At 40.9% G+C, this 25,576-nt stretch overlaps 1 long non-coding RNA gene and 1 pseudogene across 2 annotated transcripts; both read right to left on the reverse strand.

Moving 5' to 3' along the window:
* Window positions 1-4,266: 4,266 nt before the first annotated feature.
* Window positions 4,267-5,286, reverse strand: LOC111825529 (annotated as a pseudogene).
* A 7,448-nt stretch (window positions 5,287-12,734) lies between these two features.
* On the reverse strand, window positions 12,735-18,526 carry LOC111825530. 2 transcript variants are annotated; one of them, XR_002828722.1, is made up of 4 exons: window positions 17,894-18,526; window positions 15,691-15,961; window positions 15,114-15,331; window positions 12,735-13,792 (listed from the first exon to the last, which is right to left on the reverse strand). It is a non-coding gene; the product is annotated as an uncharacterized LOC111825530 (long non-coding RNA). The 2 variants fall into 2 exon arrangements; XR_002828721.1 differs by having other exon boundaries at window positions 12,735-13,951.
* Window positions 18,527-25,576: the final 7,050 nt, after the last annotated feature.

Here is a 25,576-nt window from a genome sequence, read left to right on the forward strand (position 1 = left end):
CCATAACTGAGCGCTAATGCTTTCCAAACTTCATTAGTCCAAGCACCATCCCTAGCCAGGTCTGCAGAGGGCTGGGGTGTCCTCGGCAGTCAGAGCGGGTTTTGCACCGGAAGTCTTGGTGTATGTGCTCAGGCATGAGTGATGAAGTCAAATGAGGATGTCAGCACTTTTGGTTCCCTCTCTCCAGCTCGGAGGGTGCAGCAGGAAACTTCAAACTGACCACATGCCAGTGAACTCTTTGCCAAAACTAAAACTGCCCCACTCTGCTACAGTGCACCAAGGCTGGCAGGGTCTTAATGTGGTTCTTGACCTCTTTTTTTCTGTGTTGTAGCAGTTTAGTGGGCAAAGAAAATGCATAGGGAATAGTTTCTGATTATCTGACACTGTACATTGTAGATTTTCATATATCTTCATAAGTAACTAAATCTTTTCACTGTTCATTCGGATATTATGTGACTATAGCTGTAGAAACATGTTTTTTTAATTTATTTTTTAGTTTGCTGCTTACATTTTGGTTTGCTAGATTTTATAAAAACAGATTTATTCCTCTTGGCTTTAAATCAAGTGACTTTGATCAGTCATACCCAGGTGTTTAGTTTAAATTTGAGAATGGCTTTAGGAATCATGATATCAACCCATGTGTTATAAAGATAAGTAACCCTTCCCCCCAAAAAAATTATGTGGCTAAAAAGAAGTCTTCATAAAGAGAAAGTAAACAAAGCTATTTATCTTCTCCCAACACCACCATCATTTTATTCCATATCTCAATAAAATTAATATTGTTATTATAATTATAGCTGTATACTGCACTTATTATATGCCCTTCTCATAACAACCCTAACAAAGTGGTATTATTTGCTCCATTTACATAGATGGTGAAATTGAGAACTAAAGTTAAATAACTTTGCCAGAGAAGTAAACAGCAGAACTACAATACAAACCCTGGACTGTTTAACTGCAAAACCAGTTCTCTAAAATAGAAAATGTCAGCTTATTCTCCCAAAGTTTTCTCAAAAATATTAAACTGGGATGCAAAAATAAAAACGTTTACCCTATATCTGAGTTTTCTTGCTTTTATCTCCAAATTCAAAACCTAAAACTGGTAAACTTCCTCTTTTTACATCATATGACTTTTCATAACTAAATTCCTCAAAACTTTGTAATTAATCTACTTGTAAGCAAATAGTTTTACACAAAACCTAAAATAGTAGGATCATTTTAGAATAACTTAGAGTTCACCTGAGCAATAATCAGTTTTATTTTAATTCGCTTATTGGTTATGAGAAGAAGAGTAAATGTGTCACTTCCTCAAGGTCACTTTGAGCCAAAAATAGAATTCTGGTGTAAGGTCTGGTTGCTAAACCACGCTTCCTCTGCAATGGTAAGCTGACATTGGTAAGCTGGTCACTAAGAAACAGAAAAGAAGAAGAAAAAGTATGGGATATTCCTACTGCTATCTTTCTCATACTTGTCCATCCCCTCTATTCTGCCCATTTCCCATACTGTAGATTCTGTATTACAATTATGGGAAGAAACTGCAATGGCCTTGGCAGATAAGGAAAAAATCTTACTCCCATTTCAAACATGAAACAAATGTTTCATTTTCTTTTCTGATTAAAATACGGGATATCGCCGAAACCGGTTTGGCTCAGTGGATAGAGCGTCGGCCTGCGGACTGAAAGGTCCCAGGTTCAATTCCGGTCAAGGGCATGTACCTGGGTTGCGGGCACATCCCCAGTAGGAGATGTGCAGGAGGCAGCTGGTCGATGTTTCTCTCTCATCGATGTTTCTAACTCTCTATCTCTCTCCCTTCCTCTCTGTAAAAAATCAATAAAATATATTTTAAAAAAAATAAAATAAAATACGGGATATCGCCCAGCTGGCATGGCTCAGTGGTTGAGCATCGATCTATGAAGCAGGAGGTCACAGTTTGATTCTCGGTCAGGGCACATACCTGGGTATGTGGGCCCCCTACATACCTAGTAGGGGGCATGCAGGAGACAGCTGATCAATGATTCTCTCTCATCATTGATGTTTCTATTTCTTCCTTCCTCTCGAAAATCAATAAAAATATATTTTTTTAAATATATGGGACATAGCCTCAAAAATTAAGATTCTTTTTAAAACTGTCTTGTTAAATTAATTTCTTCTATTAAAAATGCTTTTCATTGATTCCCAGAGGAAGAAGAGAGAGAGAGAGAGAGAGAGAGAGAGAGAGAGAGAGAGAGAGAGAAACATTGATGTGAGAGAGAAACATTAATTGGTTGGTTGTCTCCTGTATGTGCCCCAACCAGGGATTGAACCTGCAATCTAGTTATGTGTCCTGATGGGGAATCGAACAAAAGATGTTTTGGTGAACAGGACAAGGCTCCAACCAACTGAGCCACCCGACCAGGCCTCTTTTATTTAAATTTTCTTGATACATGTTATTATCTTTTGATTTATAGATTTAAGGCAGTTCACTAAGACATGTGTAGGTACCTGCACATATAGCATTTGGCATATGTCTAAAGCAGTACTACCAACTTTTAAAATATTTTTTTTCATTTTTATTACATATACTAGAGGCCGAGTGCACGAAATTCATGCACAGAGGGGGTGTCCCTCAGCTGGCCTGCACCCTCTCCAATCTGGGACTGCTGGCTCCTAATCGCTCCCCTGCCGGCCTGATTGACACCTAACTGCACCTCTGCTTCCTGATCATCCACAACTGCCCTCCCCTGCCGTCCTGATCGCACACAACTGCCCTCCTCTGGCAGCCTGATCGCACACAACTGCCCTCCCCTGGCGGCCTGACCGCCCACAACTGCCCTCCCCTGGTGGCCTGATCACTCACAACTGCCCTCCCCTGGCAGCCTGATCGCCTACATCTGCCCTCCCCTGCAGCGACCCGCCTCCTCCACCAGGACCCGCCTCCGCGAGAGGCAATGGAGACACCAGGACCGGCCTCCTCCACACCGTGCAGAACTGCAGGACCCCCAGGCCTCACCATGCTGAGCAGCCACTGGGCCCCGCCTCTGCTGTGCATGCGGCCATCTTGTGGTGTTGAGCGAGGGTGTCGCACAAGGGCGTGACGCCACCTAGGCTTTTATTATATAGGATGCACACACAAAAAAGATGTCATAAGTCATTTCTTGGGTCTACTTACATTCAGTCCTTGCTCTTGAGCAGCCTTCTTTGCTCTTACCATCTGGACAAGTTCCCTATTGCTTCAGGCAGGCCTTCTTTGTCCTTTCTAGTCTGCATAGAAATTGCAGAAGTCCTTGCAGATGTACTTACTGGTTGGTATGTTTCCAAAGCTTGTTCCAAAAGCTCTTGTTCTGTTGTCCAAGGGGTGAAATCTGTGCACATACCTTCAAATCATTGTGAAGGTGTTGCATTGTCTGCTTGAGGCACTGGAGACTCTGTTCTTTTAAAAACTTATCAAAAATCTTTTTATGTCATTTCCTCAACGAGGGTCAAGTGTTTGAAGACTCTTTGCTTTTTTTAATAACATCTTCGGTGGTTCTATTGATTCCAGAAGAAGAATGCATGTTCATGTAATTAGCAATAACTTCCCATCTTGAATTTTTGGCAGCAGGAAAGAGATTCGCAGACTTAATTAGTAACTGCTGATCATATTCTGACCAATTTTGACTGCAATTTCCACCTCCACCAGTTGATTTCTTAGATGCTTATCACATATGAGCCTCAGCTTCCTCTTTCTCGTTTCTAATTTGCTCATTTGTTTCTTCTGTTTTTCCAGAGCAGCCTTTTCTATTTTGAGAATGATGTGTTTCATTCAAACAAACACTGTAAACGTGCTAATTCAAGGTGCTCACAAAGTTTTCCCACTTCTATCATTTTTAACCTGCACTTCCTCGTTTTCACAAAAGTGATTCCAGGTCTTGCATGAGCGTTGAAATTTTTGCCTTTCCTTTTTAATGGCTTTTACCTGGCTATTTTGTCCTTCTTTGCCAATAATGCTTGTTGTCTACCTTCTTCTTCTTCTTTCTCTTTAGCTAATGGAGCAGCTCTAATTCACTTGTCTTTGTTTTTCTTTAGCTTCTTGCTCCTTCTGTTTTGCTTCTGCTTTCTTTTCTGCTTTTTTTCCACATGAAAGTTCTTAGTTTATTAATCCTCTCATGAAAAATCTGTACAATCACCAGGGATGAAGTCAGTGAAGAATCATTAATACTTCTGTTATCCAATCCCAGCTCACTTTTGCGAGCACCAACATTGGCCTTTGTAGTCCCCCTGACTTTCTTTATCCTGTTCTTGCATTCCTTTCTTTGTTTCCTTGGGGTCTTCTTCTCATACAGGCCATGTCTTGCAAGTTTATGTTTGGGTTCATTTTTCTTTGCTTAATCCAAGGAAAATAAGTCATGCCAAAGCCATTTGTCTTGCCACCACCAAAATGGGTTCTGAATCCAAACACAAAGATGATATCTGATGTTATCTTATACATTTTGGCTAGTTTTTCTCAACTTTATTGGGTACTGTTGCCTTCTGAGGGTGAAGGACATCAATGACCATTGGTTTCCACTGAAGTAGTCTGTTGGTCATGAACTTCCTGGTCCGGGTTGTTGCTGTGTCCTTCATGATGGCAGCCGCTACTTCTTCCTTGGCCTTCCCCTCTTCCTTAATTTTTTAAATTCTTGGATCAAAGCTATATGCATTGTCAATGAATGTCCTTATTCTGTTTGTTTCTTCTTTTTTTCATTGTGGCCCTGCTGCTCTGTTCTGTTTTTCAATCCATATCCTCTCATCACAATGTTTTTCTTTTTCTTTTTCTTCTTCATCTAAATGGGAATGTTCTAAGAATCAAAATTATATCAGAAAGAATAAAATGTATCTACATCTTCAAATCAGGAATTCATATCACCAAGTCTCGGACATTTTTAAAATTTGACCTTTTGGAATTCCTTTAAAACACTGGGAAAATACTTTGAAGAAACTGCATTTTGCTTCCCTTTAAGAAGCAACCGAGATATCAAAAGTACTTTGATTGGTTTTGGTGTAACTTTGTATCTTACAAGGCCAACTTGAAGTACTGCCTAATGATCTTGGTTCTTCAGTGGTGGGATCAAGTGTTTTTAGAACAGGAAATTCTTCTCATTGCAATTCTTCACCTTCTGATTCCTCTGATAAATCTTTCTTATCCTCCAGTTCCTGAAAAGAGGCAGAAGAATTTCTGTTTCTCCTCTTAACAAAAGCTTCACACCATCTTCCCAAAGGTTCAACTTGATAGTGTTGAGGTTGTGATCGAAAGAGTTGAAAGTTGGCCTTGGCTTGGTGCTCAGATGGTCAGAGTGTCATCCTAGAATGCCAAAGTTGCAGGTTCGATCCCAGGTCAGAGTACATACAACAATGAACCAATGAATGCATAAGTAAGTGGAACAACAGATTGATGTTTCTCCCTCTCTTTCTCTCTATAAAAAAAATCAATTAAAGAAAGAAAGAGTTGAGGGGCTTCAATGCATTGCATGGAATAAATTAGAAGTCAGCACGTGAGTGATGGTGGTGCCCTGGGTGTCACATCACTAGGCAGCAGTAGCATGATGTGCCAGGGCCAGCCCCAGGGGCACAGCAGTTCACATCCAGGCTGAGGGTGCTCAGCGTCCCCCCAGGCTCTAGCAGTACTGCCAACTGACCCTTCTGTAGTGGCGGAAACGCTCTATATTTATGATATATAATAAGATAGCCACACGACCGCTTGTGTGACCAAGGAACAAATATAATTTTATTTTACTTAAATTTAGAAACAACCTGTGGCTAGTGGACAGCATAGCCCTAAAGTCTGGGTATATATTTTATTCTTAAAACTTTTTATTTTAAAATAGAGCCACAGGCAGTTGCAAAAATAGTACGGAGAAGTCCAGTTTCACCTGTTTTTTTTTCATAGTATACTAGAGGCCCAATGCATGAAAATTCATGCACTGGAGGGGGGGGGGGGTTCCTCAGCCCAGCCTTCTCCCTCTCACAGTCCAGGAGCCTTCAGGGGTGGGAGGCAACCCGGCGATCAGGGGAAGGTGAAGCCCGCATCACACCTATGCCACTGCCACTGCTGGCAGCACAAGCCTCTGCCGGCCCTGGTTACCTGAGCCTCGGGCGGCCCTAGGTGGCTGGGCAGCCAAAATCTGAGGCTTGCCTGCACCTCAGGCCGGCCCCAAGTGGCTTACCTATGCCTTGGGCAGGCCCTGGGCAGCTGGGGGGCTGAGGGGGGTCCGGCTGCACTGTATGCCTGCTGCGCCCCCCCTCCAGCTCCCTGGCTGGGCTGAAAGGACTGGGGGACTCCGGTGGGGCTGAGGGGACTGGGCACTGCCATCTTTGTGACGTAGTGGCAGTCAATTTGCATATTCCCTTTTTATTATACAGGATAACTATAGTACGATATCAAAACCAGGAAATTGACATAGGTACAATGTATATTTAGGTTTATGTCATTTTTTCACTTGTATAGAGTTGTGTTGCCCTGGCCAGTTTTGCTCAGGGGATAGAGCATCGGCCCAGGGACTGAAGGGTCATGGGTTCAATTCCAGTCAAGGGCACATGCCTGGGTTGTGGGCTTGATCCCCAGTAGGGGGCAGGCAGGAGGCAGCCAATCAATGATTCTCTCTCGTCATTGATGTTTCTATCTCCCTCTCCCTTCCTCTCTGAAATCAATCAAAATATATTAAAGTTGTGTAACCACCACCTCAATCAAGATACTCAACAATCTCATCACAAAGAAGTTCCTTGTGCTATCCCTTTACAGTCATCCCCAGTACTCTTATCCCCACCATGCCCAGCCTTTGGCAGCCACTAATCTATTCTCTATTTCTATCATGTTGTCATCTACAGACACTGTGTAAGTGGAAGCACACAGTATGTGACTTTCTGAGGTTGGCCCTTGAGATCAATTAAACTTGGCATGCATCAATAACGTGGTTCCTTTTTATGGCTGTGTCAAATTCCATAGTGTGGATTTACCACAGCTGGTTTTAGCCATTATGTTAATGAACATTAGGTTGTTTGAAGTTTAAGAATTTTATAAATGAAACTGCTATGATCATTCTCGCACAGATTTTAGTGCAGATTTCATTTCTCTGGGATAAAGGCTTAGACATGTGACTGATAGATTGTGTGATGAGTGGACGTCCACCTGTGGTTTTGTTTTTTGTTTTTTTTATATTTTTTTATTGATTTCAGAGAGGAAAGGAGAGGCACAGATAGAAACATCAATGATGAGAGAGAATCATTGATCGGCTGCCTTCTGGACACCCTCTACTGGGGATCGAGCCGGTGATCCAGGCATATGCCCTGACTTGGAATTGAACCGTGACCTCCTGGTTCATAGGTCGACTATGTATATATCTTCATTTACTTAGATCTTTAATTACTTTCATCAGTACTTTGTAGTTTTCATGGGTATATCTATCAAAGGCAACCTAAATAATAAATTAGAAATCTCTTACAAATGCTACCAAAATAAAAAGTGATAGTCCAAACAAGTTTTGAAAGTAAAAATTATCTTAATTAACTAAAGTTAAAAATCAAAAGTAACATAAATCCAAATATGTCCATTTGGGGCAAATAAGCAGATTTTTCAGAAAGACAGGGTTTATATAATTTACAAATAAATGAAAGGGCACCACACAGGGAATTTTGCAATTAAAACCATAAACAGAGCAGATTGGAAGTAGAAGGGAGGATAGATAGAATAAGTATCTTCCAATTATATGCAGCACTGTTTTCATTCCCTTTTTTGATTATTATGTTTAGTCTATGTATCAAACCTGTTCATTACATGTGCAGTTATAGTGCAAGATTAGGGTTCTAAATTATATAACTGCAATTACATAACTTTATAAATGATATATTTAAAGAGTAGTGGTAAAAAATAATGCTTTATGAATTTTGCTGCTTAGCTATTTACAGAAGGAAGGTCAAGTAGAAAAATAATTCTGTTGAATAATAAATGTATTAATATTAACTATTTAGACAATTTACTGAAGCTATGGGGAAAGTGGGATATGAGAAAAATCAAAGGGATTAAAATTATTTAGCCCAGAAATGAGAATCCTGTGAAAATACCTAGAAGATAATCAGGAGGTTATATATCTACCCAAGGGAAACAAAGGACAATTTTTTAACATATCCAAGAATACATTTGTAACAATTGGAGCTCAAAATAATGATAATGCAGTAAGTAGGTTGTACAGACCTTGAAATAAGGAAGGTCCTATTGATGATGAGTGAAATACAGTTGTGAAGGCCTGAGAGGACCAAAATAACTCACAGAATCCCCTCCACCCACCAACATTCTACAAGTGTGCAATCCAAGCCTTCAGAAAACATGTCCAGTTTTCAAATCTGACTGAGAAAGAATATGAAGACTGGACACTGAAGAGCAAATAATAGTGACCATTTCTGTTCACCTCTATGTTTCCTAGATGCTTTACTGGTTCACACAATAATTGCTTGATGAGCACGTACTGAGGATATCCCAAAGCAAACGGAATTATAATTTGTGGGGAGACAACAGAAGATAATTTCTGAAAACCAAGAGTGTGGACATCATTTTCTAAACTATTGGTCATGATATCATGCCAAGCAAGTTTGACAGTGGATGGAGAGAATCAAGAAGAAGCTGGGAGGACTTCTCATACAAAATCAAACACGTGTATCTTAATCATTTCATCCCCACTACCCATAATCTCACTGCTAAATATGTCTCACCACCAGACGTGGTAGGATATGAGTAGAATAAAGAAGAAAAACGTAAGTAGAAGAACCAATGAGAGAGACAGAAAAGGAGGAAGTATGTTATTAGTAACACTTAACAACTATTCAGATGTGAGAGAGTAAAACTAAAAGCAAGTAAGCAAAACTAATGCTGCCCCAAAAACATTTTTACAATCAAATGAAAGAAAAATATTCAAATTACCTCAATACTGAACAACTTATTGGTGCCACATGATAACGTATACTAGTAACCAAACTCAAAAGCATGAAACCAAAGCTAAAAACAGGAACCAAAGTTAAAGGTCAAAGATTGAATATCTGTCAGATTCTATGAATCTTAAAGCTACAGGATGTATTTAAACACCATTGAATCCCTATTGTAATACAGCATTAATTTGATTTTTTTAAATAGAGCATAAAACTGGATAGGGAAACATTTACTAATATAAGTGCTTAACAAATTCAGGAAGCCATTTACTAGCCTGTATGAGCTAACCTAATAGACCAGTGGTCGGCAAACACATTAGTCAACAGAGCCAAATATCAATAGTACAACGATTGAAATTTCTTTTGAGAGCCAAATTTTTTAAACTTAAACTATATAGGTAGGTACATTGTTATTAACTTAATTAGGGTACTCCTAAGCTGGCCTTTGCTAAAAACGTCCTCAATCTGATTGAGGTACGTTCGCTGAGGTCGACCCTTTCCAACTCTCCCATCCACACTCGTCTTGTATACTTGTTTCATCCAGGCCGAGAACCGACTTCTGCGAATGGGCCACAAAGTTTCAATTGCACTGTACGTGCACGCCCGCACATGGTATTTTGTGGAAGAGCCACACTCAAGGGGCCAAAGAGCCGCATGTGACTCACGGGCCGCGGTTTGCCGACCACTGTAATAGACCATTCGGGTGAGTAAACAACAGTAGAAGCCAACTCCTGCTGCCACCTGTTTTGTCCTCTCGTGCCAAAGTAGAGACAGCTGCACACAGAAGCTCCCAATGACAGAAAACCTTGGAATTCTTTCATCCCATTATCGCCCACTGCCTTTACCACAATCATTTCTACAATGTATACAGAGCCCGCCTTTCGTTGTCCACAACTCTTAAACAGCATTTAGTCTGTATTTTAAGAAATGGAGTCTGTGGAAGGGGACTATTTCTCTGCATTCAGTAACATACAGTATGAGGCAACCTTTACTAAAAATAAAACAGTTCAGTGTTAAGACCAAATAAGATACATAATGCATTTAGATGTCCCCGTCACACAGAAATCTTGACACAACCAAAGCTGAAGAGTATGATTACGATGATGAGGAATTTAAAAATGTAATTCTACCCAAAAGAAAACAGAAAAAATGACTTCTGTCCACCAGTGAAATATAACATTTAAAATGTCCAGATATTGAGAGGTTCTGTCTATATAAATGTTTTCTTTTAAACCTCCTTCTAGAGTTTGACCCTTTCTTCAAGTGATGAACAAATTACTTTTCACCAACTCCTAACTGTAGCCAAGAGTGCCTTTTCAGTATTTAAAAAACACACACACAACACAAAGAAAAAAACCTTAACAGATTACAGAGGGTGAATGACAGCCACAAATCCTGTCACTACTCCCAAGAGGTGAGGTCTACTTCTCCACCTCCTAGAATCTGGGCAGGGTCTATGACGGTTTGTCCAACAGCAAAGGGCAGAAATGACATTGCACCAGTTCTAGGCTAACACTTTAAGGGGCCTGGCAACTTCTGCTTCCTCCACTTTGGAATCCAGATGCCATACTGTGAGAAGGTTCAAGCAGCCTACATGAAGGAGCATCAAGGTCCCAGCTGACGACTTCAGCTAAAATCCCAGCTGACATCGGCAAGCACCAACTTGCCAGCTGTCTAAGTGAGCTATCTTGAAATAAATCCTACAGTCCTAATCGAGCTCTCCCAGCTGACAACACGCAGGCCAGAGAGGAGCCATCCTTATCAAACCCTGGTCAAATCTCAAAATTGTGAGCAAGATAAATGTTTTCTTAAGCCAATAATTTTGGTGTTGTTTTGTTATGCAGCAATAGATTACTGAAACAAAATTTGGTACCAGAATTGGGGTTCCACTGTCACAAAAACCTAAAATATGTACTGGCTTTGGATCCCAGTGGTGGGCAGAAGATGGAGGTGACTGTTAATAAAGATTTGGAAAAGTGAAGAAATGTTATTGGTGGCTGAAGAAAGGGAACCTACATTATGTACAGCAGAATAATTAGTACACCCACTGCGTGCAGTAATGTGGAGGGTTGAAAGTTATCCAGTTCATGGATCTAAGGAGAATTCCAGGAAAAATGTTGAAAGTACCAACTGGCTTTTCTTAGCTGCCTGTGATAAAATACAGGAGTAGTGGGATGAACAAAAAAGAAACCGTTCGGTTCCCTTCCAAGCAGAATTTAGAGGAAATAAACATAAAGGAGTTGAACTTGATAGGTTCCTAAATAAAACTATTCCTCATTTCAGTATCTTAGCAAATGACGCACAAAATAAGAAATAGCTCAGGGCAAAGATCAAATCCTGTGTCCTCAAGGATGTGGTTGCACAGCCCTTTGTTGAGCCTCATAAAGATTTTAAGTGGTTCCTCATAGACTCTCTCCATTTAGACCAGTGGTTCTAAAACTTCATGTGTGTCAGACATAGCTCCGGGGTTGCTGAAACCCAGGTTGCTGGGCTGGATCCTTACAGTTTGATTCAGCAAATCTAAAATGGGTCTGACCTCTGTAGTCAATTTCAATTCCCAGATGATGCTAATGCTGGTGGTACAGGCACCACACTTTGCAAATCAGAGGTAGACCAACAGGCTTGAAAGAATTTTAAGGATCCATCTTAAGGACTATCTCTACCAGACACTAGAGCTTCTAAGAATCTTAAAGGTATTTTCACACAACATTGACTTAAAGGTAGTCCAAGGTAGAGAGAGAGTTCTGTCTCAAAGAGATTTGTGGAAATGGTTTTTCTCTAATGCTGTGAACCCCAAAAAGATACATGGGAAAACCCACAAAGACTTTGAGAAATGTATCCGTGGAAGCATTATCAGCCTGGACTGAAAAGACAGAAACAGTTCAAGATAAAAAATATCAGTGCCTTATGCAGATGCAAAGAGGCTGCAAACATGAACCATTTCTTGTGAAAAAGTAAGAAGAGTCAGAAAATACAGCCCAGAACCTAGAGGGTGGAGATAAGAGCCATACAAACTGGCCCCTAAACAAGGAACCACATATACCTAGCTGGGTTTTAGAGCTGCCTATGGGTGCCTCCCATGTCCCCCCTTCTGCCCTTTTTAAAAATTCACATACCATACAATTCACCCCAAGTTTGCAATTCAAAGATTTTTAGTAAATTCAGATACATACAATCAGTTACTTTTAGAACATTTTATCACCTCCAAAAGAAACCTGTACACTTTAGTTATTAAGCTCTCCCTCACACAGCCCTCAGAAATCACTAATCTACTTTCTGTCTCTATTGATTTGCCTATTCTAGGTATAAATGGAATCATACAAGATGTGACTGTCTGTGGCTGGCTTCTTTCACTTATTGTATTTTAAAGGTTCATCCATACTGTAATATGTATTAGTACCTCATTCCATTGTATGGATATCCTAAATGTCATTTATCTGTTCTTCAGTTGATGGATATTTGAGTTGTTTCCACCTTTTGGCTCTTACAATGTCACCATGAACATTCATGTACAAGTTTTGTATGGATACATGATTTCCTTTCTCTTGGGTTTATGCTTAGGTATGAAATTGCTGGGTACTATGACAACTCTCTTACAACTCTTATGTTTTAACATTTTGTGAAACTGCCAGACTGTTTCTAAAGTGATTTCATCTTTTTTTTTTTTTAAATAAAAATGTTTTTATTGATTTTTAGAGAGAGAGGAAGGGAGAGGGAGAGAGAAACATCAATGTTATCAAAGTGAGGGAGAAACATTGACCTGCTGCCTCCTGCATGTCCTCTACTGGGGATCGAGCCTACAGCCTGGGCATGCACCCTGACAGGGATCGAACAGGCAACCCCATAGTGTAGTTTGTCCCTTTAGTTCCCAGTTTGTCGCTTTAGTTCCCAGGTGTTCAGTTGAGATTAGCTGTACCGAAAGAGCCTCATCAGCTCTTTGACCTGATTTAGACTAATCCTGAACTAAGCTGATGTAGTAATGAGGTGAGATTGTAAAGGTCTTGTGTGGAGGTCAGCACAGTTTACATGTGTGAGGGGCCAGAGAGCACACACCCTGGTCAACCGTTATTTTGGTGACTACCTCCAACAAACTGCACTTCTGAGTATTCATGTCTTTGCATAGTCCCTTCTCACACTGACTTTGGGTTGGGCCTATTACTGCTTAGACCATTAAAATATGGCAGAAACGATGCAGCGCCAATTCTGGGCTTAGCCCTTAACTGGTTGGGCAGCATTCACCTCTTCCCTTGTGGAATCCAGACACCACAAGGCAACCCAAGCAGCCGCTGGGTCCCGCTGAGCTCTTCGCCAAGCCTCAGAGGACAACAGCCATTCCAGCATCCAGCCAACATCACATGAAACAGAACTTCCTGGTCAACCCACTGAATCCCGAGGTTACAAATTGCTGGTTTAAGCTATTACACGTTGGAATGGTTTATTAAACTGCAAAAAATAGCCAGAACACAGGCCCCTTTGGGTATATTTTGAACTTCAATTCTCTCTAGTCATGATAAATTAGTTATTTATGAAGCAATATAATGTGAAATAAACATTTTTTTTCCTGCCAAACATTTAATGCATTATACCTAGGACCAATTTAACAATCATTTAAGCAAATGAAATATACTTTCTAAATCTCAGGAGACTTCTCTTAGAGTCTATGCTAGAGACAGATCTTAGAGTCAAAAATAATGACAAAAGTTAAGAGTTTTTGTCCTGGCTGGTGTGGCTCAGCATCGTCCTGTACAGCAAAGGGTTGAGTGTTCAGTTCCGGTCCCATACCTATAGTTCAGGTTCAGTCCCCGGTTGGTGCGTGTATAAGAGGCAACCAATCGATGTCTCTCCTTCTCTCTGTCTCTCTGTCTCTTTCTTCCTCTCTCTAAAAAAACAAAATTAAGAGTTTTCATTTTCAGTAGAAAGCAATGAGCAGCTCCACAGGGTATCAGGGGACTGGCCAAGGCTGGGCGACCTCAGCTGACTGGCATCTCTTGGTGCTCAGCAAGGACATGAGGGGTACAGACAAATCCAAGGAAAGGCCCTGTAGATCAGGTAAATTAACAACAGGAATTTGAAAGTCAGGAGGGGATACACAGAAGCCATCTGTGGAAATAGCCAGGGACTCCTCAAGGCACAGTTACAAGGGTTAAGATGACAGTTCTTCCAAAGCCTGTTGTTATGGCAACCAGCAAAGATTTTTTAACATCAGTAGCTTCAATAAAAATTTGTAAACTCTGCTATCTCTTATGCTGATGAAGCTGCTGTCCTCCTGCTTAGCTGCTTTGGATCTAAAGGCCCTCACTTGCCTGACCCAGGCACCAGGTCTTGCAGTCCATCCTATGGGCACCACGCTGGCATACGGGGAGCCTGGGGCTTCCTGCATCTCGAGAACAGGGGCGATAATAGTGAGCCCCTCAGAGGGTAGAACGATTCTTCTAATTTTCACTGAATAGAGCTTAAAAAGTTCCAGGCTCATAGTAAACTCTCGATATTATATATCAACATGTTACATTTGTTAAATTATAAGTTTATCTGCCCTAAAAAGAACTTTCAAGAAAAAAAATTATAATATAAGAGTATCAAATCACAAGTCTATTAATAGGGAACTGGCTCAAAGTGTCGTACACCTATACAGTGAAATAATATGCTGCCTTGCCCTAGCCAGTTTGGCTCAGTGGATAGAGCGTCGGCCTGTGGACTGAAGGGTCCCAGGTTCGATTCCGGTCAAGGGCATGTACCTTGGTTGTGGGTACATCCCCAATAGGGGGTGTGCAGGAGGCAGCTGATCGATGTTTCTCTCTCATCGATGTTTCTAACTATCCCTTTCCTTCTCCCTTCCTCTCTGTAAAAAATCAATAAAATATACAAAAGCTCCCCCCCCCCCCAAAATATGCTGCCTTAAGAGAGATAATAAAAGAAAGGAAGAACCATTCCAGAGATTTGATGTGGAGAATTCCTAATACTATATAAAAGAAAAACCGAGTTGAAGAAAACATAATTCCATTTTTGAAATAATTATATACTGTTTGTATATGTGTAGGGAAAAAAATCAGGCTATACAGACATCACAATTTGGATGGGAATTTCACTTTCTACATTATATATTGCTATAATAAATAGTAAGCACATATGAGTCTTATAATCAGAAAAACATTAATGTAAAGGCACATAAAAATCCTTCTTAAAACACAGCATGCTTTTACCTGAATTTGTTCATACAGTTTTCATTGTTCATTCCTGTTTAGCACGCAAGCAGCTCAAGTCTGTTTTTAGAACCGTGTCAGAAGCTGCTATATGAGCTGTTTCCTGTATCAGGCAGCTATTTTTAATTAATGAACATTTTGTTGTAAGAGTTCACTGGAAAATAAAAACACCACCATTTCTGCAAGTTGAACTGAAGAAAGGCTTACTCTGTAAAACACTATGAAAGATTTAAGTTATTAAAAAATGCTCTATGTATTATTTAGTGATATATAATATTTAGTGTTAAGCCCTTTATTTCCAATGTGATATTGATATAAATTAATCTCATTAAAAATCCCTCAAGGAGCAGATCTACATACTATTTGCTTAATTTCACCTAAAAGAATAACATAACATTCTTCACATACTAAGCACTCAAATGTGAGTTGCCAGAAAATCAGAGGTAAGAAAAAGAAAGAATACAGAACTAATACGATTTCTTTTAAACTAAATATTTACTAAGCAATTAGATGCAAAAATACTGTCCTACACTGACTTGTAGCTGCTCTAGCTGAAAGTATAATTAGCAATACTCACCCCCTCTACTTTATTATATTGTTCCAAGGTTGATAGGAGATAATATGGCTCAAAAGATAGCTGCTATGTAAACAAATTATATTTTTCATCCATCCAATTCTTCAACCCATGGGTTGCCAACACCACAAGGAGTCCTCTAAAGAGCCTGCAGCAGTGAGAGTCGGTGAGAACTCAATGGCTGCACAGCAGAACCTGAGTTCCAAAGGCCCCATACCAAGCCATTCTCCCACAGAACAGCGATGGGATTTTCATGTAGATCTAAGAGAAGGTTCTAAGAAGGTCCCCGCTGCACCGTGTAGGGCAGTCGAAAAAAAAAGGGGGGGTTATTGTTCTCTTGCCAAACTATAATCCTCATGACAGGTGGCAAGCCATCCAACTAAACTCTACCCCACACCCTCTTCACTCACCACTTCCCTAAATTCCTTGCATTTATAAACTGCTCCACAATTTTTAAAGTGTTCCCTTATCCATTAATTCAATTCCGACAGGTTATAGAATTTCTACCTAACACATTTAACTAAAACATGTTGGCATTTAAGAGAAATTCTGAGGCTGGGGTGGGTTCAACACATGGCCCCCATAAGCATATCCCATAGAGGGGCTGTGATGGCTAATTCCATGCATCAACTGCAGGGACTTTCTGGATGAGATTAAGATTTAAATCGGTGAACTCTGAGTAAGCAGATTGCTCTCATTAATGTGGACAGGTCTCATTCAATCAGTTGAGAAAGAATAAACCAAAAAGCCCAGCCTGCCTGAACAAGAGAAAATTCTCAAGCAGACTACCTTTGGACTTCAATCTGGACCACTGGCTCTCCTGGGTCTGGAACCTGCTGGCCCACAGTGCAGATCTGGGCTTGCCAAGCCCCATAAACACATTCGCCAATTCCTCATAAAATACTTGTGTGTGTACATGTGTGCGCACATGCACATGGACACACACACTCACAAATCCTATTGGTTCTGTTCTCTGGAGAATCCTAATACAGGTAGTCCCCTTGGGAAGTCATAGCCTGGCTACCAGCAGTTTAACATGCACACAGCAAAAGTCATTCGACAAGGGACAAATGGCCTCCTGTGATCAGGCATGCCTAACCTTCCTTCCTACCATGGTGCTCTTCAGCAAAACACATTGTGTGGGCCTGCATGAGTATGCCAGGAGTGGACATGGCTAGGCACACCTTACTATCCCTTACTTATTAGATCCTGAAGAAGAGAAATGACCCAGCTAGTGTAGCTCATGATTGAGCATCAACCCATGCACCAAGAGGTCAGGGCACATGCCCAGGTTGCAGGCTCCGGTCCCCAGTGTGGAGCATGCAGGAGGCAGCTGATCAATGATTAATAAAAAATAAAAAAAATAGCATAGGATCTCAAGTCAGATCATACTTGTTCCACCACTTATCAAAATATGACCCTCAATATTAAGCTAAACTCGTGGTAGCCACGCCCTGTGGCAGCACTGGGGGTGAGGGTGGGGGGTGGAGAGGGGGGGTTGGGTGCCTTCAGAAGGCCCGGAAGGCTGGGCAAGGAGGCAGAAGGCTGAAGGCCCAAGGCACCAGGTGGAAAGCGTGCTCCGGGCAGAGGGAGCCCACCTGCACCTGCCAGCGGACCGGCTGAGCCAGGCCCACCCGCTGCCCCTTTAAGCCTGGGAGTCCCCGGCATCGCCCTGGGCTCCCCACTGGGGAGGTTGCGTCCCCCCAGAAATTGGGGAATGATCAGGGAGACGGCCGCACAACATTGCTAAGCATCTGCCGTGTTAAGCCATGCCACGAAACCACCTTTATTGTTTATCCACCTCAAACATAAGTAATTCAGTGGGACGTTTATTCTGCACTGGAAGCCACGGGTCACAGTCCAGGGTTGCAGTGACCGGAGGGGAGGGCGCGGCAGCCGGTCACGTGTAGCCATTAGGTCCCTGTGTTTTTGTAACTGAAATAGTTTCTATGTAACATAATAAACCCGCAGAAACGGAAAAAAAAAATATTAAGCTAAACTATCAGTGGCTTGGTTTTCTCATCTGTAAAAAATTGGAATAATAATGGTATCTATCTTCACTGGGATTATGAGATAAAAATCCCACATGAGATAAAATGTGTAAAACATTTTGAACACTGCATGGGACATAGGAAGCTCTCAATAAACTACCCATTCTTATTTAATCAGCCTTTTGATGTTTATATAATGTAAATGCCCTACTCACCCTTGTCCTTTTTCTTTCATCTTCTGAAGAATCAAGAATTTCAGCTGGATGAGGCCAAACACATTTAGAAACTATATCTAGTCCGGTGTTTATTTACACAGCACACTTCATTGGGTCACATGCAAATTAAGTGCTTACCAAAGCTTTAATAAAAACGAGGACATAAAGAAAAGTCATGACTTAAAAAATATTTCTACCTATTGAGTTGACTACTTACTGGCTTTGTGAAATACCCAGTAAGTGCAGAACTTAACTTAATTTTTCCCTTATGGGGTCCCTTTATAGAACACTGACAAAACAGTCTTGGTGTGGTTGCATTCTAAGCCCAAGAAGCAAATGCAATGTGGTTCTCTCCCTTTGCCATTTGTGACATGTGGCCTTGACTTAAAACATTCAGTTACTCTGCCCACATGAAGTTAATGCTTCTGCATAGCAGTGGGCAGGCTGAAGACCTGAGTTCTCATTTAAACTCTCACACAGACTTTTGACCTCAGTGTTGCCAACAATGACACCACCTGCCCCCTTACTTCACAGGTTTCTTCAGAAGAAAAACAGCAAAGATGGTGGGCATTTAGCACAGGCTTCCAGGTTTGCTGCACAGAGGAAAAGAAAAACATATTTGTGGGGACTATATCAATGTTCCTTCAGTGAGGACTTCATAAATATTTGAAGGTCAATGTCAAGATGAAAGAGTCACTTGCCTTTAAACAATGATGCACTTCTTGTGCTATACTCTTCAAACTAATTTCTCCCCCAAAGAATTCCTATTTAGTATTAATCCACAACAAAGGTACTCTTGACACTGACACTTTTAATTACATATTACAAAGGATTTTGGAAATCAAGGTTTTTAGTAGTAAGGCAGAACTGTGTTGAAGCTTTATTCTCATCTACTAGCTACATAGTAGGATAGCAAGACTCTTGAATCCTTGGGTTTCGTTTGCTTGTTTGTTTTTTGGTGGTGGTGGTGGGTGTTTTGAATAAAGACGACAATTTCATCTTTTCTCTGAGGCCCAAATAAGATCACACACACCGTTATGAACAAGAAGGCACCCATCAGTATTGCTGCCCTACTCCATCAGCAGCTAGGGCAGCAGGTGTTTCCTTCAACAGTTCACACCTGAATTGCTAAGGTTGTCTCGAGTGGATTTGTTAGGCGATGTGACTTAACACAAGCCCACTGATCCAAGAACTGCAAGAAATAAGGTTAGAATTCACCCACAAAAGACATGCAGGGTGAGTAAAAGTTTTAGCAAAAATGTCAGCTGTGAGTCACAGTACTTACGTTGCATTTTCTTTCTGTTCTCACTGCCTTGCTTTAATCATCGTGATGACACAAGTAAGTGTGGGATGAGCTGACAAAAATGTCAGTGCCCCTAAATACTATTTGAAGCACCAAGGCCTAGGACCCAATGCTACATCTCTCAAGAGCTATATAACCTTCTCATTTTAAATGCGGCCCTGGATATTGCCAACCTAGAAAGTCTTCAGTTAAGAGAGAAAATAAAGCTTAAAAGAATGCTTTCTTACTATTTTTTTCTCTAAGGAAGAAGATTTTTTCAAACTGTGATCCTATCCATTTAGTGGGTCCAATAGTAAATAGCCACGTGTATAAGCACACGGGAGAAGATCTATTTCAGACACAAACACACACACACGCATGCATGTGTACCCGCCATACTGTACTGGGTTGTAGTTAACATTTTTGAAACTCACTATTTGAAAGCATAGTTACTGACTACTCTCCTCAAAATAACTGAAAGAGTATTTACATATTCAGTTCCCATGGTAACACTACTTTTTAGAAGCCCATTGCTATGACAAAGAAAAAGAAGACAGTTTAAAAGGGTGGGCTCTTGAGAAGGAAGTGTTCTCTCCCACTTCAGGACTCTGGTTCCAACTGATCATCAGTATCCCCAGAAAACCAATACATTTGCAAGACAAGAGACAAACATATGCAAAGATTTACTAGGGAGGGGGCAGATGCAGAGGGGAAAACATTAAATTAATTCCAGGTATTGTACTAGATTATAGGCCAGCCACACATGCAGGCTTTCTCCTTTAATCCTCACAAGCCTGTAAGTATCACAGTGCTGAAGCCGCTATGCTGTTATAGTTTTGCCTGTTAAGTGATGACCTAATAAAGGTCATTTTCTTACAGTTACAGGACTGGCAAGTTTGGTCATTACTGATTGTTGACTAGCAGTGTTTGGTTGTGGATGAATAGGACCTACATTCAGGATTATGAATAACCAGCTAGTAGAATTTGGAACATCCTCCAGATTCTAATTTGTCCCATAAATAGACCGCACTCAAAACAATACCTTAATTGGCAAAGAAATGGAATTCAAGAGTTAAGTCCAGCCAGTGACTTGCTATGAGGTCTTGCAAAAGCCAATTTCTCTGGCCCTCTAATTGTGCATCTATAAAGTCTCCCTGAAGGCAGAGCTTTGCAAAGTTTGTGATGGCTAAGATTTTATGACTCGTGCCTCTAAGATGACACATGCTAAGTAATAAATTCCATTACCAGAAATTTCATCACCAGAGGTAGAATTAAAAGAGGTAACAAAGAAATAAACTCTAGGGCCCCAATTCTTTCCTTGTAGCACCCTGACTGGCCTCTTGTTACCTTCCAAACCCTGCAGGTATGGGCTGACCAGTCTTCCTAATCTTATAGATCAGTGGTTGCCAACCTTTCGGACTTCATGGACCACCAGTGGTCAGCGGACCACCGGTTGGCGACCACTGCTTCAAAGGTTTCCTTAAATCTGTCTAGAATTCTTGCCTCTGTCTTGCCACCTAGTGGCAACAGAATTCACATGACTAAAGTAATGTTGACTCGTTCAAAAGACAGAAGGGGCCTGGTCTTTCCCTGAGCCAACCACCTTCTTTCTCAGTCACCAGGCAGGTGCCACAAGACTCCAGTGTAAAATGGGGATAATACATTCTATAATGTGTACTAAACAGCTAGGCACTGTGCCTGACATATGGTAGTTGTACTCTCTCTCTCTCTCTTATTATCATTCTGGTTCTACTTTCTTTAAACAACAGGGGGAAAGGTGGTGCCCCTTAGGAAGCGAAGTAGAGTCCCAAGCATTTTTCACTGACGAATTGGCTCCAGTCTTTGGTCTATTTTTAGCAATATTTGGAAACCTAGTTGGATAAAAATTAAGTTTTGTTTTAAATAAAAGTATATAGTGGCTTCCTCATAGGTGAAAAATAAACTGACAGAAAGCAAATGCTAGTGCATGGTAGGGTTTCATCAGCATTGATGTAAAAGGTAGCAAACCCTGGAGAGAATATATGAAGTGAAAGTTAATAGCCTTCAACCAGAAAAGGGAGAGAGTCAAATGCAGGAGAAACTAATGTAATAATAGCAAGTGATTACTGAGTACTTAAAAGTTTTGTATGTGTCATTGTACTTGACACTCGCCAGAAAAGGCAAACCATGGAATAAGCTGTGAAGGCATTTAAGGCGGCCACATCAAAAATGGAAAAGTAATTTTTTTTGCCAACTTTCCTATGACACATATGTAGTGTTTACTTGTCATTAACCACCTGATACTCAACAGAAAACAAACCAAATTCAAGATGAAGAAGGTCACATCTTGAAAAAGCCAAAAAGAAGGCCCTGGCCGAAGTGGCTCAGTTGGCTGGGGTTCTCCTCTGCAGGGTGGGGTGGGGGTGGGGATTGCTTGTTCAATTCCCCTTCAGGGCATAGGCGAGTTGCCAGCTCGGGTAGGAGGGGGTAGGAGGCGTGCAGGGGGCAGCAGATCGAATGTCACTAATATCAATGTTTCTCTCTCTGTGTCTTTCCCTCTCCCTTCCTCCATCTCTAAAAATAAAAAAATTTTAAAAATCTTAAAAAATAAAAAAGAAAAGCCAAAAGGAAAGATAATATCATAGGGCAAAGAGCAGAAACCAGAACAAGAGACACAGTTACTTCTATTTTTAAAATTCACAACATTCTTGAAATTCCCCCAGGAAGGTTTCTGTTTGTTTTATAGCATCTCCCAGTACTTTGTGCAGATATGTTCGTTCAAATTCCACTCTGTGAGTTCTATAAGTTCTCGGCAGACAAATATACCACCTGGCAAAAAGACATCAAAATAATCAGAGAAACAGATGAATAAAAGGAAAGTATGACTACTAAACTCATCAGCATTGTGGCATGTAAGCCTTGTGGGCTTTTTCTTCATCTTGTTAGCTTCTAAGACTGAAGAAATCATTTGAAAACTTTCTTACAAGCCTAGAGACACAGGAGTCATAAGGAGTCATGAAACCCTTTATCTGAAAATGACAACAATCAGTAAATTTGTATTGACACGGGTTTTAGTTGTTTGAATAGTTATGTTTTCTCCTCACATTCTCCCGATTCAAAATATGATCATTTCCCAGAAGAAAAAATAGTTTTTCCTAACTGAATATTCCACTACCTAACACAACCTTAGAAGAATCAATATGAACTCTGAACACGGTGCATAAGTGACAGACCCCTCACACAGAAACAATAACACACCTTAGCTCTGGATTAGATGTCTCAGGGAGGGTTACTATCAATACAGCCTCATAAAAAATTCATTAGTAATATGCTGGAGAAAATGAGTGACATGTAGTCTTTATCTTAGGTTTTCCAGTGCCCTGTTATTCAAGAAAAACAATATGTAGAAAGACTGTGGGTTTTGAAGAGAGCTCAGCTGAAATGCAGAATCCGAAGTACAGTAACTGTGATCTCCATTTATAAAATGGCAACATCTATTTGGCAGGATTACCGTTAATGTTATGTCACATAGCATACACTAAAACGTAAGCCACAGATTCGGAAAGAGGACTGCCCGAAGCAGGCCTGACTAGGGCTGGCAGCACTGTGGAGTTCTTGACTTTGTGCAGGAAAGATTTCACAAGACGAGTCCAGATGATTTTTTAATTTTTCTCTTTTTAGAGAGAGGAAGGGAGAAGGGAGAGAGAGATAGAAACATCAACGAGAGAGAAACATCCATTGGCTGCCTCTTGTATACCCCCTTCTGGGGATTGAGTCCACAACCCAGGCAAGTGCCCTGACCGGGAATCAAACCAGTGACCTCTTAGTTCATGGGTCAATGCTCCCGGTGATTTTGGGAGTATGTTTATTACAGCTGGGGACAGTGAAACAAAGCAAGGTCTTAGGACAGAAGAAGCAAGAGGAGAGAACCTAGGTGAGGCTGCTGTGGCTTCCAAGAAATATTACAGGAAAGAAATGAGCCCAGGCAGGGCTGCTTTGGCTCACTGGGAAGTCAGAGAAAAGGGGGCTTTGGAGACAGGGTCAGGGGGTTAGCGGAGGATGAATTATGGACTCAGTTTCAAGTCTCATGGGGATGCTTAGAGTTTAGGAAAAAGGGAGGGAAGGAAAAGGCATGGGCACGCTCCCAAATCAGATTTTCCAGGTGAGTCCTTTCAGGGTCGTGGTCTCCACTGATTGGCCAGCTCCAGGGGGTTATTAGTCATTGTAGCCCACCTGGTTTTGCTGCTTTTCTGGGCCTGGAGCTGAAATACAACTGGAGCCTAGATGTTATCTCCAGGGACCTTCTATACCTGGCTGTAAAATGCTCAGCCAGTTTAGTTTGTTCAGCTCTGTTTTCCCATTCCACTTGCAAAGGAATTTTCCTGGCTTCTTACTATCCTGCCTCACTCAAAAGACCAACCCCTCTTTGCCTTAGTTTTTCAACATCTTTCTCTAAACTAGTTACCTCCAATTTTTTCATCATACAAACCATTAAAACGTTTTGACTCTGCACCCCAGAATATGAACATTTCTAAATTCTATATATGTGCTTCAGTACTAATATATTACAAACTACACAAAATAGAACTGTTGAAAAAATGAAATAAAACAAAACACAGTTTTAAATATTGGCTTTGTAGGATTAGTTAATAACTCAAGGCATAATAAAACGGAAGCTAAAGTTCATACTTAACAACAGTGGATGCCAACTTAGATTCCAAAGAATCGTGACAATTCTGATTTTATTTTTGTGGTCACCTTCTTACAGAACTCAAAGGTTTCGCAGTTTGTAGTGCTCTTATTCAAAAACAAGGCATGGTTGTCTCAAGGTAGCTTTATTTACTTGCAGCAAGTAAAGGAGATGCAATTCATATCCAAAGCTCTGCCTCTCCAAAGGAAGGCTTAACATTCTTATATACACTACTAGAGGCCCAATGCACGAAATTCATGCAAGCGGCTCAGCCCCTGCCACCTCAGCGGCTGCCTCTACCTCGGCCCCCACCGCTGAGTCTTCATCCAGCAGGTCATCCGGAAGGACATCAGGTCTAATTAGCATATTACGCTTTTATTATTATAGATTTGGTCATTGGAGCAGAGCTAAAAGATCGAAATACTAGATATTCTCCAAGCTCCCTTTCAGCACTAGGACTCTGGTCTCTACTGAAATTTGCATTTGATTAGTAATATGCTACATACTGTTCTTGGCACAAATAACAATGTAAAATGTTTTAATAGTACCTAATAAGCTGACCATTTTTTATTAGAGGCCCAGTGCGCGGGATTCGTGCACTGGTGGGGGGCGTGGCCTGTGGGGATCGGGAGCATAGCTGTGGGAGCATAGCTCATCCTGGTCAGCCAAGTGGCTGTGAACCCGCCCTCTGAGCGGCTGCTCCCACTGTGGGAGTGCACTGACCACCAGGGGGCAGCTCCTGCTTTGAGCATCTGCCCCCTGGTGGTCAGTGCATGTCATAGTGACTGGTCGACTGGTGGTTCTGGTCATTCCGCCATTCGGTTGCTGAGCTTTTATTATATAGGATGTTTTTATTTGTTGTTTGATTACAATTGACGAATTAAACATTATATTCGTTTTAGATGTATAGCACAGTGGGTGGACATTTATATAACTTATGAAGTGATCCCCAGTAAGTCTAGAACCCACCTGACACCATATATAGTTATTACAATATTATTGACTATTTTCCCCTTGCTGTACTTTACATCCCTATGACTATTTTGTACTGCCAATTCGTACTTCTTAATACCTTCACCTTTGTAACCATGATCATTTTTAAATAAATAAATAAATATATATATATATATATATATATATATATATATACATACACACACACACACACACACACACACACACACACACACATATATATATATATATTTCTTCATTGATTTCAGAGAGGAAGGGAGAGGGGGAGAGAGAGAGAGATAGAAACATCAATGATGAGAGAGAATCATTGATCAGCTGCCTCCTGCATGTCCTGTACTGGGGGATCGAGCCCACAACCAGGGCATGTGCCCTGACCAGGAATCAAACCATCATCTTCTGGTTCATAGGTTGATGCTCAACCACTGACCTCACAGTGATTCTCCTTCATTACCTCTGATTCTTAGTTTAAAATAAAAATGATAAAGCAAAATTGAGACAGAATACTTTTAAAAACAACACTGTTTTTCTTGGTTGAAATTATATATTTACAGCTAAGTAACTTTCTAATGATATAATATAGAATACATGAAAAGTAGAGAATAGAGGCCTATTTTGCTTTTTAAAACCTAAAGGTTTCCAAATAATTTGCTTCCTTCATCAAGTACACACCTGCCTATTATAGAGCTCAGAACTGGTTATACCAGCTCATGTTCCCTCATTTCCATTTTGGCCCCAATATTACCCTGTTAATGCAAAA

Source organism: Myotis lucifugus, unplaced genomic scaffold, assembly GCF_000147115.1.
Source record: "Myotis lucifugus unplaced genomic scaffold, Myoluc2.0 scaffold_30, whole genome shotgun sequence".
NCBI classification, from domain to species: Eukaryota; Metazoa; Chordata; class Mammalia; order Chiroptera; family Vespertilionidae; genus Myotis; species Myotis lucifugus.